We start from the raw sequence: 18,289 nt of genomic DNA, 5'->3' as shown, positions 1-18,289 counted from the left end.
ACTTCATTTTCCTCTTTAGGTTTAGGACCCTTTTGATGCAATGATACATTTTGATACTATGATGCAATTGAGGCAGTACCTAAAAACAAAATTTAAAAAAATTCACTCAAATCCTTCTCTATTCTAAGACATATCATGTGTCCTGTTTTTTAATAATTTTCCATCCTACTATGAGCACAGCATTGCTCTAATGCACCCTTATCTGTTGTACATCTTAGCTGTTTTCACAGTGTGTGGTGAAGCCACATATATATGCATCTATGCATCTACGGTGCACATGTAGAAAGAAAATACAGCATGATTTTACCTGGTATTTAAATTGGAAATGGATTTAGTTACCCATGTTAATACAGATAAGGTGCTTGAATTTCAATATTTTCTGTGCAATGCCATGACAAATGGTGAAATTACCTGCATATTTTAGTATGCTGCCTCTTGCTTTATAAGTGGTTAATTCATGATTTCAGTGTCACATGCGCTCATCTCTGGCACAGTTTCAGGACACCTCATTATTTTTTGATGTCTGTGATGAATTGGAGATGAAGAGTATTTCTGGCCTAAGGGTTCACTAGGTCTGCCTGTCGTATTTGTCAGTTACAAGCCATCTCTAGAGAAAGATTATAAGGGTGTTTGGGATAGCGGGCCCTCTAAAAAACTGTTCCATTACTTACAGTCAGTTAGACTGAAGAAATGTAGGGTAACAGGTGTGAGAATTCACTCATGAGATCCATTTTCTTATTATGCACCAATAAAGAAAATTCAAGATGACAACAGATATAAAAAGAAACTTCATCAACACTTTTCAACCCAATCTTGTAGTTTCTCACTGCCCTGCTTTGTGAGGGCAAAAAGTGTTTGCTTGATTAACCACTTAGGTGATACTTGCAGCTCTGGTGTGGAGGAAAGATCCTATCTAACACACTTAGAAGACTGAAGAATCCAAGAGAAGAGAACTTAGGATAGTTCTGACATTTTCATGTTCTGATGAAAATTATTTTCTTCTGGAATAAGGCTCACTTTATATTAAGCACCACTGGCTTATTAAAAAAAAACAACAACAAAAAAAACCAAACCAGATGAGAAAAAAATCTGAACAATCCATTAACTGCATATAAGACTGAACTGATGTAACAGCAGCCAATAAAAGATTATATGTGAAGTCACATGTAAAGATACATGAACAGAAAAATCTGTGGGCAAAAATCATAACTTGTTATTTAGGTTAAGGTTTATGAATTTCCCTATGAATGTATAGGGACAAAGAACTCAGAATTGGATTTTAGAAATGCAGAGAAAAAATAAGAAAATGTAAGCATAACATCTCAAAAATTTATGTACACTGGCGATTTTTTTTTTAATATTTCATGCTAAAAGCAAAGCAAAGGCTTTTTATCAGATTTATATAATACCCTTACAACTTGAGAGGCTGTGAAATTGAAATGTTTATGAGCGTCCTACAGCATAGATAATGTTTGGATACAGGAAATACACTACTTTAGATTATGTCCTAGACTTAGAGCTTAAAAAATCGCCATGTTTTGTTGGAGTATTTTCAAAAGCAGTTTAGCATGCAGTGGAACATTGACGAATGCTGTTCTGGACAGATGTTTAAGAAAAGGTTAAGATCTGCATGTTCCTTATTTTGTGATTTATTTCAATAACATAAAATTAAAGAAGTTACATAAATGCGCTGAACGTAATGTCCACAGTTACCCCCAGCATCCTCTCACAATTATCAAGATGAATGTTAGATTCCAATGAGTTGTCCCATGCTTATCTAGTCTTTCATTAATACAAAAATTTTGTCTTGTATGCATTATTTAGAAAATTTTTACTGTATTTTCTATATGTGTATATAAGTTCTTCCTGATGTTTGTAGTGAAGTGTCTCTTCATACCTGTGGTGATGGTTTAAAAACATTTCTAAAAGTGGGTGCCTTAACTAAATACCATGGATACATCAGGAACACTTCTTTGTATGTGTGATGTGCTTTGTGTGTGCAAGGAAATTAATCTCCATTTCTGGTTTAACGACTGTAAATGACTCTCTGGAAAATCATGTCATTATTTAAGGTTTGCATTTATTCTTGATGTAGCCAAATGTTGAGATTCTTATTAAGTTAATTAGTATGATATGCTGTACAGAAAGCAGGATCTTACTTAAAATTTCCCCCAAATGTCTTGTTACCACACTATCTGGGCTACATGGGCTGCCTGTCCTGAGTCAGAGGACCATGACTGCAGAAACAGTGATTTTCCATTTATGAACACTGAAATCATAAGGAATCAGTTGTAGCAGTTGAACATTTGTTAAGTCCATGAAGTGGGATGCGATTCATCCCAGAGCACTTGAAGGAGCTAGAAGACGTCGCAGCAGGACCCCTGTCAACCATGTACCAAAGGTCTTGGGAGTCTGGGGAGGTCCCTGCTGACTGGAAGCTAGCCAATATTATTCCAATTTACAAGAAAGGCATGAGGGAAGACCAAGGGAACTACAGACCTCTTAGTCTAACCTCAGTACCTGGAAAAATGATGGAGAAGATCATACTGGGTGCTATTGAAAGGCATTTAAAGGCCAATGCAATCCTCAGGCACAGTCAACATGGGTTCACAAAGAGAAAGGCCTGTCTAACTGATATCTTTCTATGATAAGGTCACCCACCTGGTGGGTGAAGGGAAGGCTTTGCATGTAGTTTTTCTGGGGTTTAGTAAGGCTTTTGATACTGTCCCTTGCACCATCCTTCTGGACAAGTTGTCCAACTGTGACATGACCAGGTACATGGTGCGCTGGGTGGCTGAATGGCAAGTCTAAGAGTGTTGTAATGAATGGGGCTACATCTGACTGATGGCCAGTCACAAGCGGTGTTCTTCAGGGCTCAGTTCTGTGGCCAGTTCTGTTCCATATTTTTATCAGTGAGCTGGATGCAAGAGTTGAATGCACCTTTAGTAAGTTTGCTGGTGATAAAAAACTGGGAGGTGCTGCTGATGCTCTCAAGGGACAAGAGGCTTTGCAGAGGGATCTAGATAATTTGGAGCATTGGGCAATCACCAATGGCATGATATTTAACATGTACAAATACCAGATTCTGCACCTGGGGTGGAGTAACGCGAGACACAAGTATAAATGGGAAGAGGATTGGCTGGAAAGCAGCCTCACAGAAAGGGATGTGGGGGTGCTGATTGATGGTAGGCTTAGTATGAGTCAGCAGAATGCCCTGGCAGCCAAAAGGGCAAACCGCACTCTGGGGTGCATTAAACACAGCATAACCAGCCAGTCAAATGAGGTGATTATCCTGCTGTATTTAGTGCTACTGTGGCCTCACCTTGAGTGTTGCATGCAATTCTGGGCCCCACAATTTAAAAACGATGTTAAAGCACTTGAATGCCTCCAAAGGAGGGCAATGGAGCTTGTGAAAGCTTGTCTTGTGATGAGCAGCTGAGAACTTTGGGTTTGTTTAGTTTAGACAAAAGGAGGCTGAGTGGCAACCCCATTGCTCTCTACAGTTTCCTGAGGAGGAGAAGTGGAGAAGGAGGTGTTGATCTCTTCTCCCTGATATCCAGTGACAGGACACATGGGAATGGTTCAAAGCTGCATCAGAGAAGGTTCAGACTAGATATTAGTAAATATTTCTTTACTGAGAGTGTAGTCAAACTCTGGTAGATTTTGAAAACTGCCACAGGGATGAGGAGGGAACATACGGCTGAGGCTTGGAAAGAGGGCAGTACTCTCACCTTTTCTTTTAGATTAGTGCAACGTGCTGTAGATTTCCACTGTTGTTTACTCCTTGGCAGTGACCTATTTTTATGCTGAGAAATGTCTTTAAGATTAGGAGCAAGAGGACGTCTGGTAAGGGAACCTGGCTGAGACATTTATCTTCAATTTGTTCTTCCATAAATAAGAAATTTTCTCCTCTGATGCTTACCAGCATGATAAGTATATCTTTGCTGTCCTTTAAAAAAGAAATATTTATATCCCTGAAAATAATTTGAGCTAAGCAGGTGGAAATCCATGGTCCATTTCCAAGCCTTCTGTGACCACTCTGAACAATATAGCTGCTTGTCTGTTGTATGAAGGCAAGATTATTTTTTTTTACACTTGCCCTAGTTCACTGCTAGTCCAAATTTCACCTTCCTAGTTCTTTAGTCTCACCAGTATTACCATGGTTGATTTTCATGTTCTGAAGTTCTTGCTCTACTCAATTTCTCACAGTAAGTTTCTTACAGTCTTTTCCTTTTATTCCTTGTTGCCTCTCTGCCCCAAACTATTGAGATTAGATACATATGTATTTTTTTTTAACTGGAATGAAAGTAGCATTCAGGAATCCCTGTGAAAAGCTGGGGTTATGACTAGTCATGGTGCAGACAAATTAGTAATAAGGGCAATCTCAGACCGAGTTGCATATCTAGTGATATTTAAAAGGGCTGAAAAGTACGAAGCCATAACATTAAGACAGAGGAAAATGTTTTGAAGTAAACTAGAATGCAGAACTTTCTGTTTGCCTTGTAATACTGAACAGAAATGGTATTTTAAAATATATTTTTGCTGATGGTTTTAAAATAAAATTCAATTTGTCCTTTCTTTCCAATGTAAAAGGAATAGGAAAAATTGATCATCACCCACTTATTTTTCCCAGTGAGTAGTGTGAGGCTAGCTTCATTTCTTCATGAGATAATTTCCAGGCAGAAGCCTTGGGAGTTTTGAAGTTCTTGACATTGGTCAGGTTCTCTGAAACATTCATACTGAGATTTTTTCTGGGGAATTTTTATTATTCGATAGAGGCTTACATTTATACCTAATGCCCAGTTCATTATAGCAAATGGTGTTCTGATTTTTAGGAAGTGGTTATTTTGTTTTCTAGATTGATTTTATTTATCTTATGTGGATTCCAATATAAATACGTGGTTTTTATCATGTGTGATGTCTCCCTCTGCTTGTGGTAGTTGAAATCTAAATTCTAACAGCAAAAGAGACAAAACAATGATGCTGAGAGGCTTCAGAAGCAAACAAAGAATGCAACCCAGAAAAAAAATTCTTTTCGTATTGATTCTCACATGTCAGTGTGTGAAGGTGCTTCATATGACTCTTACAAGTAACTGTACTGTAAAGCATAATGCATATAAAAAGACGTTATAGACATCTTTTATTGTAGGACTTCTAAACAATCAACAACTAGAGAGATGTATATATTGTGACAGAGACTTCTTCTGTGCTTCAGCCAGCCCAGAGAAATGCAAATATTACATGGTTAGCTTGGGGGGGAAAAAAGAAAAAAAAAAAAAATCCTTTGTTTTTCTTAAGGAAAGTTCAGGTGGGTAAGCATTTAACTAACATCTTCTTGATGTACTCCCACATGATGATGACATGATTCCTGAATCTGCTGTTTCTGGTTTTGAACATTTCCCTTAATTTATGGCCCAACAGCTTCTTTTCCTCATTAAAAATCAGTTTTGAGGTAACATAGCAACACCTTCCCCAGAGGTAGTACTTGATCAAAACACATTAATTGAACATTTTCATTTTAGAAGTGTTTGATGACAGAAGTAGCTTTTCTGTTCACATTAATCATGATTTGTTCTTAGCATGGATGCCTATCTACCTTCTGAGAGTTACATTTTGAAGAAATGTTGCGCATCATTTCCACAGCATTAGAGCTAAATGAAAATGTGTATAAGATTAGATCCACTTGAAGTATTAGATGTGATGTAAGTGGTTCTTTAAACATATAAAGGCACTTAGGAACGTCATATTTTTAGAAGCTAAATTTTGTAACCAGCTCCCCATGGGAGATTTTCCCCCTGAATTTTGATCTCACTATTCATGATGCTGTGTTTGAAAATTTTGTATTTCTTACTTGTCCAGTGAGCCAAAATATGTATTTGAGTTTCATGGTAGTTCCTAATTGTATTATTTTCTGGCAGACATGTAATTTCAGCTATATTTGGCTCATATATTATTTATATATATTTCATTACATGACAATAGATCTATATGAAGTCTCACAAATCTGAATATATAATCAAATCATATCATAATATCTATATAATCTGTTTTTTAAAGCTCTTTAAAATAGAAAGCAGGTTAATTTACTATGGTGAAATGATAACCTACAGTCCCATTGACTGCGTTTAGAAGTTGCAAATATTTTTTTCTTTCTTGCACTCTCCAAGACTGCTACACTATATTTTGATGTGACAATAAATGACATTTCAGACTGGCTGTTTTATTTGTCCAAGAAGCAGAGAATATTCTAGCTCAGATGTAAATCTATTTTTCCAATTTAATTAAATTTAATTTTTGTTTTGAACTTCTGTTGATACTGTAGATTTCATGGAAAATTTTCTCTCTGCTACTCTGCATACCCACATCTCGTTGACCTTTTTCTCCCCCTTTGAATAATAAGTATCCTCCTCTCTTTCTTGCCTATTTCGAGATTACAATTTCTAGTAAGCACAATAACTATTTCCAAAGTGTCCACAGAACACAGATGAATAGAATGGCAGCCAGGTGTTCCTGCTCATTTATGGTATGAGTAACACAGGAGGTTATGAAACAAGAAGGTGCAGCTTTTTCTCCACTGGCAAATTGATGTAGACCTGGCTAATGCAGTAAGCAAAATAATTAAAATAGGGGTAGTTGAAAGAAAAGAAGTTACTGCAATGCTACTAGTCTGTCACAATTTACTGTTCAGAGCAAAACGTTCTCTATTAAATTCACAACAGGAATAATAGTTCTAAGTCTGTTGCAGATAAAGACTGGATGAGGAGATTTTGAAAATCTAGCTAGAAAAGGGCTAAGCATATCTACTACATAGATGAAATCTGACTGGATAATTATGCAAGTTGCAAACTCTTTTTTTTAATTTCTTCTTCTTAAATAGAAAGAAAAGACTGAACTTCTATTGATGTTTCACTTTCTCTTGTTTGATTTCCAGTTCATCTTTAACAATAACAGAATAGCAAGAATTTTCAAGCGTAACTGAGTGTATTTTTAAAAATGAGCTGGCTAGTTCTTTTAAACAAAGTAATTTCCACTCCTGTTCAGCATGAAAGAGAGAATTTTTATCTCTACTGCCTCTCTTTCTCTCATTGATTTCCTGCTAAGGAAATTATGCTAAGCCAACACTTTAACTGAAAACCTGAATTTCTGATGCTGTCTGCAGGGCTGATATATGACAGACTACTCAGTCAATTCCTTCACTTGTTTGTTTGTTTTCATACTCTTTGTGTAAAGTATTCAGAAAAATTCCTGGAGAACCATAAAGCTGCCTGTTCTTAGTGACCTGTGCCTTTGCAAGCTAGACTGTATCCAGTTTCAGTACAGAGGACCTCACTAACTGTTTTTGTTGTTGCTATTTCACTTCTGGTTACTACAGTTGTTTTTCTCAAAGTGAGTTGGAAGTTCAGAAGTTCAATGGTGTCCTATCTATAAATCATAAAAGCTGGATGGAAAACATCTTGTTAAATGTATAGTCTTATCAGGCATGTTTCTTGTAGATTTTTAATTCCTCTGAAAGAAACAATACTTCTTTTCACATTGAATTTTGCATTTCACCAAGAATGAATGTGCAGCAACAAAATTGTGCTCTGGTCAATACACAAAATGAAGCTGGAATCATATTAAAAAATGGCCCATTTTTTTATATTTCATGAGGTTTTGTACTGGAAAACATAACTATCCACACACACACAAGCTCCAATAAAATTCATCTTTGCAATCAGACAGTGAGTTTAATATATGTTTTGCACTAATCCAATGTGTCAAAAAACTAAAAGGCCTCAGTCCCTACCCAGTGTGGAGTGATAGGTGATTTTGTTGGCTTTAACCTTTTTTAATGGTATTACTTGCAAATTCAAGATTCCTTTTGTTTTGTGCCAGCATGCCACAAAGACAATATTTTCTTCTGGACTGGCTTAGACTGGTCAGCACATGTTTACACATCCTTCCACACTCTTAACTATGGAATCAGCAATTTCTGAACTCGAGATATTCCAAAATTACATCCGTCCTATGCTACATCCAGACCCAGAAGACCTTACTTGGAAGTTATCCAAAAACAAATTTGGCGAAAGCTAACCAAAGTGTCCTGGAATTTGCCTCTAAAGTGGAGTATCAGTATTCAATGCACCTGCTCATCTTCCTCCCTTCCACCACCCAAAAGAGGTTACTAAAACTTGCAGTGAATAAGAATTTGAGAAAGTTTCTTCCCCAGATGGCAAAAGTTGCATGAACAAAATAGTCATGAATACCTGTAGCAGTGGGTGTGGGTGAGTGGTAGGAATGAGAAATGACAGGCTTTAATGAGTTTTTAATAACTTATGGCTCCTCTATATATTTGGTATATTGCATTTTGAAAGTGCTGTGTTTGTGAAGGGTTTAGATGCCAAATCCAGTTCTGCTTATGCTGGAAGGAAAGCCTGCAGCTAGTCATTCAGCATTCAGCATGCATCATCATTGGAAAAAGACTTTGCTTGAAATCTTCATATAATTTGATTCAAGTAGAGGTTTTTATTAATTGCTGTACAAATATGAATTTATTCTCCTTAAAGGCTTTTATTAGCACATAATAAAATAAAACCTGAATGGAAGCCATAAAAATCAGTTAACGTTAGCAAAGTTACTGGTTTAGTTTGTGGAATGTCTAGGTATTTTTCAGCTATTGAGGCCTTTTCTAATGACTTATGTCTGGATTATTGAGAACAGAAGAACTAGGTGGATATTTTTTTTGTATAGAAAAGTCAAAGATAAAATCCACAAGATTATTCACATTCTTATACCTTCCCCCTCCTTAGTTCCAGACTAATTCCATAAGATTAACTCCCTTCCATTCACTCCCCACCTACTCCCAGATTTTAATGTCCTATTTTTGCAATATGTTTTGTCCTCAAACTGCAACTGTCTAGAAGAAAGTTAGCCTATATTTTTACTTTTTTTGCATCATTTCCTGTTTTCAAAATGGTGGTAACACAGCATTTATCATCAAGTTTCTGCAGTCCCAAAAGTTTGGCCTTGATTCAGAAAGATCCAGTACTCTAGATTTTCAAGGTACATAATAGCTATTATTTGCAAAGAATTGCTTATGTGAAAAAAAAATCAAGCAGAACAAAAAAGGTTTCCCCACAAATATATATTCTAATCTTCAGGTGATTTTTTTCTCTATTCTTCTGCCAGTACTGTGTTCTGGTTTTAGCAAATAAGTGGGCAGTTGAGACACTCTGACAAAATGTTAACAAAAAATTAAATAGAGAATTTCCATGGGTGGATATTATATATAGAACAGACATCTGCTGTGAAATTGCTTACCTGTTAATCTCACAGACTCACAACAGCCACTAAGCAAAGCAATCTCTCTGATTTAAGACAAATTGGATTAACAACTGCAATATTTCAAATGTTCAAAACACTTCTTGAAGGAATTTCTTTAAGAATAATCTGTAAGATCAAACAGTCAAGAATGTGGATTTATATCTTACCTTCAGGGAACTGCACATGGACACAGTCATTTTCAATCATTTTACTTCTCAGAAATATTTTTTTTTCACCTAGCTTTAGAACTAATTAACCTGCAGCAAGGCTTAGTTACACATTCCCACATTCTGTCTGAAAAAGGCAACAATTTTTATATCAGCAATATCTAATTAAACAAAAGCAATTATGAAAAAAATAAGAAAAAGGTAGAAGAGTGAGAGTGCAATTTCTATTCTTAAACTGAATGTACATTTTGAACTGCAGATATATACTTGTATATATTTACTTTATCTTACAGACTGTTTAAGCAGGTAACGTGAACAGGTGAATTACCTCAACAGAGCCACTGGAGTACAATTATGTGCCAATTTTCATTGATTATGCAAATACTGAACAATGTTTAAAGTTTCTCAGGAAGTTACAAACTTAAAACTGGTAAATACTGCTAAATACCATTAGAAATACTCTGCATGTCTGTTATGACAGAAAATTCTATCTGCTACTGGTAAATCACAAGTGTACTCTAAGTGTCACAATCCGTGTCTTAAATTTAATTATTAAATCTTGTTTACTTCCTCATGTTCAGGTGAGAGGAACACCTATAAGGATACCGAGGTCAGTGAGGAAGGAGGGAGAGGAGGGGTGCTAGAGGAGGTGGATGCCCCTGCAGCCCATAGTGAGACAGCAGGCTGTCCCCCTGCAGCCCATGGAGGTGAAAGGTGGAGCAGAGGCTGCCAAATATGGCCATGACTCCATGGGAAAGCCTATGCTGGAGCAGTGTGTGACTGAAGATCAGCCCGTGGAAAAGACCCATGCCAGGGAAGTTCAGGAAGAACTGAAGCCCACAGAAAGGACCCATGCCAGGGGAGTTTGTGAGGAACTGCAGCCTACAGAAAGGACTCACGTTGGAGAAGTTCGTGAAGGTCTCCTGTGGGAGGGTCCCCACAGTGGAGCAGGGGATGGCTGAGTCCTCCTCCTCCCCCTGAGGAGGAAGGAGCGGCAGAGACAAGGTGTGGCGAGCTGACGCCAAACCCCATCCCCTGTTCCCCTGGGCCACTGTAGGGAGGAGGTAGAGAGAAACAGGAGTGGAGCTGAGCCAGGAAGGAGGGAGGGGTGGGGGGAAGGTGTTCTAAGGTTTGTCCTTGAATTTGTTTGTCCTAATGTCCTTGTTTTGTTTTGATTTGTAGTCAACTAAATTGATTTTGTTTCTTTGCCAAGTTGAGCCTGTCTTTTGCCCATGACAATTAGTGGTGAGTGATCCCTTCCTGTCCTTATCTCGACCCAAGACCCTGCCTTTATATTTTCTCTTCATCCCACCATGGCTGGGGGCGGGGAGGAGTGAGCAAGAGGCTGCATGGTGCTTTGTTACCTCCTGGGCTTAAACTATGACAGAGAGGCATGGTGGTGCTCCCCTTACCCCCCAACCTGACCTGTATTTCCCGTAATGCTGCTCAAGTGACAGCCACCAGTGGCAGTTGTAATGGATACATCTGGTTGTGGTGGATGCATACAGCTCAAACTGGGTTTGGGGGAGACAGGTAACAACACAATAGACAAGGGCTAATTTGAGCAATGTGCCCACCTAATCACAGGGCTGGTCAACGTTCAGACACTGCCAAAAATGTTCAGACTCAAGCCAAATTTGGAAGAAGCTAACATCTGCAGTTGGTATGCAAATAAGACTATGAGTCAATTATCTCACTCCATAAATAGTGGACAGCCCAGGGCCCATTGAGCTTTCCTGCACAGCAGCAGGCTGCACTCCAGGATCTCTCCTTGGGTAGGGACACGTCTCAAGGTTGCGAGATTCCTTGCTGCAACAGATTCTTGGGAAGTGATTAATAGCATGCTAAGCTTTGAAATCTTAGCTAAGTGGTATAAAGGATTGATTGTGCATGTATAATCCTTTAGACATAAACCATTGACCAAGTCTGGCACTAGGAGTGAATCCAGCTGCACCTAGACTCCTCTCTGAGAAGGAGTTTAGAAAACAAATGGGTCCTTTCTGAACCTCATGACTCAATGGGAGGGTGTCCCTGACAGTTTTGTCTGACCCTGTCCTCTATGCAGCAAATATCAAGTGAACCTTGCCATCAGATCTTGTTAAACCACTGTCAAGTTTACCATTGAAGTTTGTTAACTCACTCTCATGTCCCAGTTTCTCAGGACGACGACTCAAGTTCGCCGATTCCAAGGTCAGGATTAAGGTGGAATGACACCAACGATCCTTTAACTCACAAAACTCAACTTTTATTTGCTTACACCAAGAACTGGCATGAAACTATATCAGTAAACTGTGTAACATGCTAACTGTATGTCACCAAACATATGCTACAAGCCTTGCCTATTTGGGGATCAGTTCAGGGAAGACAATAAGGAGAGCCCTCCTGATGAGTCACGAGGTTCATGGTGGACCCCCTTGCTTTCTAGACTCCCTCTCAGAGAGGAACATAGAGGGAGCTGGATCCACTCCTAGTCCCAGACTTGGTCAATGGTTTTATGTCTAAAGGGAAGAGGTGTAGGGATCATGGCGGAAAAAAAAAGAGACAGAGTCACAGAGAGAAAAGAGAAAGATTTCACTGGTCCTAGGTCCAGCATTGGTCCAGTCACTCTACAGGTCCAGTTCTGGGGGGCGCAAGAGCATGGGGCTTCAGTTTGTGTCCTTTTATCATATCCTTGCTCCTCCTTCAGGCAGGCACTCAAACTTATTAGGTTAATTAGGTGCCATGCAGAGTTTGTTCTTCCAGAACCTTCAGGAAATGGGTTAGTGGCCTTGGGGGTCATCTGGGGAGTAAATGCTCCCTCCCTGCAGGTACAGCTGTTCTTTGACCTTTGGCCATACACTGTGAGCTGCCCCACTCAGCATATCAGAACAGGGAGACGAACCCTCTGGCATGGCCTGGGTTCCTTTGCTGTGCAGGGTTCTTTGTTATGCAGAGTGTGCCATTATGTAGAACTTGCCCCACCACAATGTTTGAGTCATTAACTCTTTCAGTCTCTGACACTCACTACATTATATCAATGAAGTATATTATTGCTTCTCTCTTATGCGTTAAGTGCATGACTCCATCCATGACAAGAGGACCTCAGGAAGTCTGCAGTTCAACCCAGTGGTTGGACCAGGATGCTCCAGAAATTGTCCACTTGGGTCTTGAAAATCTGCAAGGATGGAGAGACAGCACAACATCTCTGCACAACCTATGCTACTGCTTAACTGATCCTCTCTTTTTTTCAGCTTTTGCCCATTGTCTTTCACTCTCCCACTGTGCACCACTCTGAAGAGCCTGGCTCTGTGTTCTTGCCCTTTTGTTCCTATTGGTATGGACAGACTGCTGCTTGTTCCCCCTGAAGATGTCTGTTCTCCAGGCTGGAGAAGCCCAACTGCCTCCACCTGTCCTCACAGGGCAGGCACTGCAATGCCCACCTCAATGGCCATCCACTCAACTTGCTTTATTTGATCCCTGTCTTGAACTAGTGTTTTGTACCAAGAGGTGGTGGTCTCTTATGACCTCAGTAAGAAAGGCACTCAGATTCTGTAAGGTATCATTCACAATGATAGACCTAACACTGTAAGGAGAGAATAGTACAGAAAATCTTATGTCCCCTTTGATGCTGGGAGTCCTGGATGCTGTAGCATCACATGGATCTCTGATCCGTGCTGGGCAGACCCTGTCCATAAAAGAGATTCTGTCCTTTTGGTCATTCAAGCTATTATAGGATTTTTTTACAAGAAAACAACTCTATTCATCATTTACACTGTCAAACTGAAATGGTGTTCTCATGAGAACTTTTTGCTGAACTGTTAGATAAAGGTAAGGCCATGCAGGATGGTGCAATTGTTGGTACCCAGTGGAAGCTGTCTGCAGGATCCTTTGCTACAGTGAGCTGGCTGAGTTTATACTGCTGCCAAATGATTTGTGCAGCACAACACAGCCCTGGGCTCACTCAGGTCAACTGTTACATGGATCACTAATTCCTCAATGTACAGTGGTCTTCCTGTCAGGATCACTATATCTGTGGGACCCAAAACTGGGATCAGTATAATGAGTGTTGAATGGAGGGTAATAATTGCATCCCTTTATCAAACTGTGTTCTTGTTAGAAGAGTCCAGGATGCTGTTAGCCATTTGCTGCCAAAGCACATGGTTTTCTATAATTTTGGGCACCTTGCTGTCTACTAAGACTGCCATGCATTTTTCAGCAGCACTTCTCCCAAGTTAGTCACCAACCTGAATTTTTGCAAAGGTTTCTTGCTTCCAGTCAGCCCATCAGGTTCCAGACTCCCTGATGTGGCAGCCTTGCCCTTGACAAAGTTCTCCCAATTTTATATTATCTGCAAGTTTTTTGAGAATGCAGTTCATCACCACAACTGTATTATTGTTAAAGATGTTAAACAGGACAGTTCCCAAGATAGACCATTGTAGATTTCTGATTGGAGTTATTGTCAATATGAAATTAATATAATATACCCATTCTTAGGTCACTAAAAGCAACTTGTGAAAAAGGATATATTTTTAAAATACATATTTTCATAAATTATTTGCTTGTATTTTCTTTTGCTTCTTATGGACTACCAACATGCTGTGGTGTCTGGGTTCATAATTACCTTAGACAAACTTCTCCATGTTTGTTTGTTTTTGGCAGTGTTGGAGGACAAGCATTATCATAATTATGAGAACACCTCATGTTCAGCTTAGTGAATAAGAAACTGTCCCTTTTCTAATTTGTAAATCCTTGTTTGTATCTAGCAATAAAATGTATTTATTGTACCAATTATGCCTATACTTTTTTGTAAAAAAAAAAATCTCAGCTTGCTGTGGGTTAACCCTGGCAGTCAGCTAAGCCCCACACTGCCATTTGCTCACTCCCACCCAGTGGTATGGGGGAGAGAATTGGAAGGGTAAAGTGAGAAAACTCGTAAGTTGAGATAAATACAGTTTAATAGCTAAAGCAAAATCTGCACATGCAAGCAAACCAAAATAAGGAATTCATTCACTAATTCCCATCGTCAGGCAGGTATTTAGCCAGGAACATCAGGCTCCATCATAGCAGCAGTCAGGCTCTGTTACTTGTATCAGTTCCTTGAGAAGACAAGTGAACTTCCTCCTCTTCCTTCTTCTTCCCCCAGCTTTTATTGCTGCCGGTGACACCATATGGTCCTGGGTATTCCTTTGGTTAGCTGAGGCTAGCTATCCCAGCTGTGTGCCCCTCCCAGCTTGTGCAGCCCCAGCCCGCATGCTGGCTGGTCAGTATGAAAAGCAGAAAAGGGCTTGGCTCTGTGTAAGCACTGCTCAGCAATAACAAAAACATCTCTGCATTATCAACACTCTTTCCAGCACAAATCCAAAACATAGCGTCATGCTAGCTACTATGAGGAAAATTAGCTCTACCCCAGCCAAAATCAGTACAAAAGGACAGAAATATATCTGCATATTCTACCTTGTGTTATATAGTCATACCTTTATCTTTGATGACACTTACTGAAGGTATGGAAGATTTCCTTGCTAGCTGTGCTGGGTTTAGGATCCTTTTACTGTGAAAAGTGGGGTTTAAGAAAATAACAAAATTTCATAATGAATCAGAAAGAAGATGAGTAAAAACAATATCTAGGTCTTTCAGAGAAAAGAGGAGATAGTTTTCACATAAGGTCAGTCTGAGTAGCTTGCTATTTACTAATAAAGACAAAGTCTCTAGGCAAAAGGAAAGCGTACTCCATCTCATGTATGTTTTGAAACTACTTGACCAAAACAAATTTTTCAATAGCTGTTGTTAATCAATTACATCAGATGAGAATAGTGCACTTCAAGAGTGTTTTCATTTCTAGTTTATAGCAAATTACAGCAGTTATAGTTTTAAAAAGTCAAAATAACTGTGGAAAAGTGCAACCTCTTACTGTCCAAGAGATACACAGTATAGAGCTGGTCTCACTTACCCTATTTTAAACATACATGGACCAGAAGTGCTGGGAAGAACAAGTTAGCAGTCTCTGATGATGAAGAAAAAGGAGTGAAAAGAAATAGGTGGAAAGCTTGAACTATTTGAAAGCATGAAAGTGAACAGTTCCTTTTCAAATCATAGAGGTGGAGCCACCATGCTTCCAGAGAGACCTTTGTGAAATATTGGCAATTCAGCAGGAAGTTGTATCCAACCTGGAGAATTAGACTCCTCTGTTCCAAAGTCCTAAGTATCATTACAAATAAACATGGCGAAGAGTTATTTTCTTAAATTGCATAAAACTTTTTACATACCCAGGATAAGTCCAGGTTCACTTAATAGGCTTGGTAGTAATTTTTATGGCTTTGCAAGCTTTCAGGCAAGTTTCATGGTAAATTTTCAGGGATCCTTGGAACACTGTACACCAAGAATAATAATGTATGAGGGCTGAGTGACACTGGAAGAAATTAGTTGTCACATAGCCCAGGCTTTTAGAGGATGACAGCATTGAAATCTTAACTGTTTCCAGCAGAGATCATTTGAGTGGCACTTGGAGCATCACTATGACAGTGACAGCAACAGTGTTACCAGCCTGCTTAGTGATGGGAGTGGATTCTTACTGGCAAAACTGAGAGAAAGTGTATTGCTTTTCCCCATCCCCCTCTGCAATGGGCGCATCACTTACCCAACATTATGGCAGTATAAATTCCCAATACCACAGTCAAAGGCAACACCTGAACTGCAAAGATCTAAATATACTGATGTGTTATTCATGTTTAAAAATATCTAAATAACATGTGATGTCACTGTAGCCTGTTAAGAAAATCTTGTAATTTGCTTCAAGATTGGACAAACAAGAGCAGGTATGATACCACTTGCAAAGGTGGCTGATTGTGAAAATGCCATGCCTGGCCTCTGTGGAAGGAGGTCAGGTCTGCCCTGTGCTGGTTACAGCTGATTCCAGATGGCTCAAAAGTAGATGAAACAGACCCTCCCTGAGCCAAAACTTTGCCAGTGAGAGGAATTTATGGTGCCACTTCAAAAAATAATTAAGAAAGTGTGATAAACACCAAAAGAGGAGACCTGGGAGGAAAAGCAGGAGAGACAACACCAGAGCATGAAGACATGCAAGACACAACACCAGGGCAAGAGAGACTGCCATGTATGGACAAGGGAGAAACAACACTTCAGGGGCAGTAGGTCAGGAGAAATGCTGAAGGAAAGGACCCACCTAAGCAAGGCAGAGGTAGACTGAGGAAAAGGATGTATGGCTGCAGCTGGTGGAGACCACACTGGAGCAATTGTGTAGGATCCATCACATGCTGACCCCTCACTCCACCATATTCTCAAGTATCCCTCTGAATGAGCACCTTGTGTCTGTTGTATTTACTGCATGCTTCTGTGGATTTCTGAAGTCTCTCAACCATTTCTCCCTCCTTTTCAGGGGCCCTGTGTCATGCTCACAAATGCTGCAGAAATGTATGGAGCCAGAGCAGGGAGGGGAGGGAAGGAGAGGACAGGGAGTTTGCCATGTTTTGCTGGTTAACTTCCAGGGGAGGAACTGGTATGTAACTTTGATACTCTTCTAATTGCTTTGCTTCTCATTCTCTGCTCCAGAGTATCACTCTACACTTTCACTTCCATACTGACACCATTATAGGTGCTCTTCCCACTTTTGTCCCACTGTTTTTTAATTATCTTGGAATAACCCATGTTGGTATGATTTACCACTTGTTATGGTAAACCATATCAACATATTAAAACTGTACTGTGGGAAGCGTAAGACTGAATCATGGATATTGTTGGATGGGATGATCTTGACAGTGGTAGGAACTTTGTATGTGATGACAACTTACTCTCAAATAGTAAATTTAACTTGATTTTGCAGGGTCTCCAAATGTATTCCAACAAAAAGATTATTTCATGGCCTGCACAGAAGCCCTTATAATACCTTGAATACAAATATTTAACAGGGTGTAGTCTGGCCCAGTACTTTGCTCACCCTCCTGCAAGATTGAGGAGTGAAGGTAAGATTGATAGCCATGTAAAAATAAATATGGCTTCTATTGTGCATACCTGCTCTCTAGAGTAGTAAAGGGTTTGTGTCTCCTACACATTTGTGTCTCTAGCATTAAGGCGAAACACAAGTATTTAAAATGAAAGTGGGATTAATTTGTATAGCTCTTGAAATAATAAGATATGGAAAAATCATTGTACTTTTTTTTAGCCTCTTGCAATTTTTTTCACACAGGTATCAGAAGTATTATTTAACTACTTTAAAGACTGGTTGCCTTCAATATTTCTTACAAAAATTTATTTTGGATTTATAGCTTTGCAAAATACCCAGATGTCCTGAACTCTGAAAATATGTTTTTTGACACTGAGATTTAAAAATTTATTAAGTGGATAAAATAATGTTTTAGCCCAGTGTGAATTTGTCTAGGTAATAACATCAGATTCTGATTTTCTTTTTTTAATTTGAAAATACTGGCAGAAGAACAGAGGCCTATAATGAGAGTACTTATTCTTGCCAAACACACAGGTCAATCTGCTAAAGACTTTACCAGTCTACCTTGCTAATTTCTTAAATGTGTGATCCTCACATTTTTTTGTAAACAGAATCTTATAAATTAATTCACTAATAAAAATATATTTTCTTACCTTAATCTTATATTACTGTGGCAAGCAGCCAAGGCTGAGACAGGATGAGTCAGTTATTATGCACCATTAGCATTATGTGATGTTTTCTAAGTTAGCAAAGTAAATGGATATGCATATGGAACTTTCACAGCAGACTGGAATTTTTAATAACCTTAACCCTGGCCTACATTGCCTTGTTATCTCTAATAACTATTCTATAATTAGAACCTCTGATTTACTTCTGTTTTCAG

This window comes from Accipiter gentilis, chromosome Z (genome assembly GCF_929443795.1).
Source record: "Accipiter gentilis chromosome Z, bAccGen1.1, whole genome shotgun sequence".
NCBI lineage: Eukaryota > Metazoa > Chordata > Aves > Accipitriformes > Accipitridae > Astur > Astur gentilis.
This window is presented reverse-complemented; position numbering follows the sequence as displayed.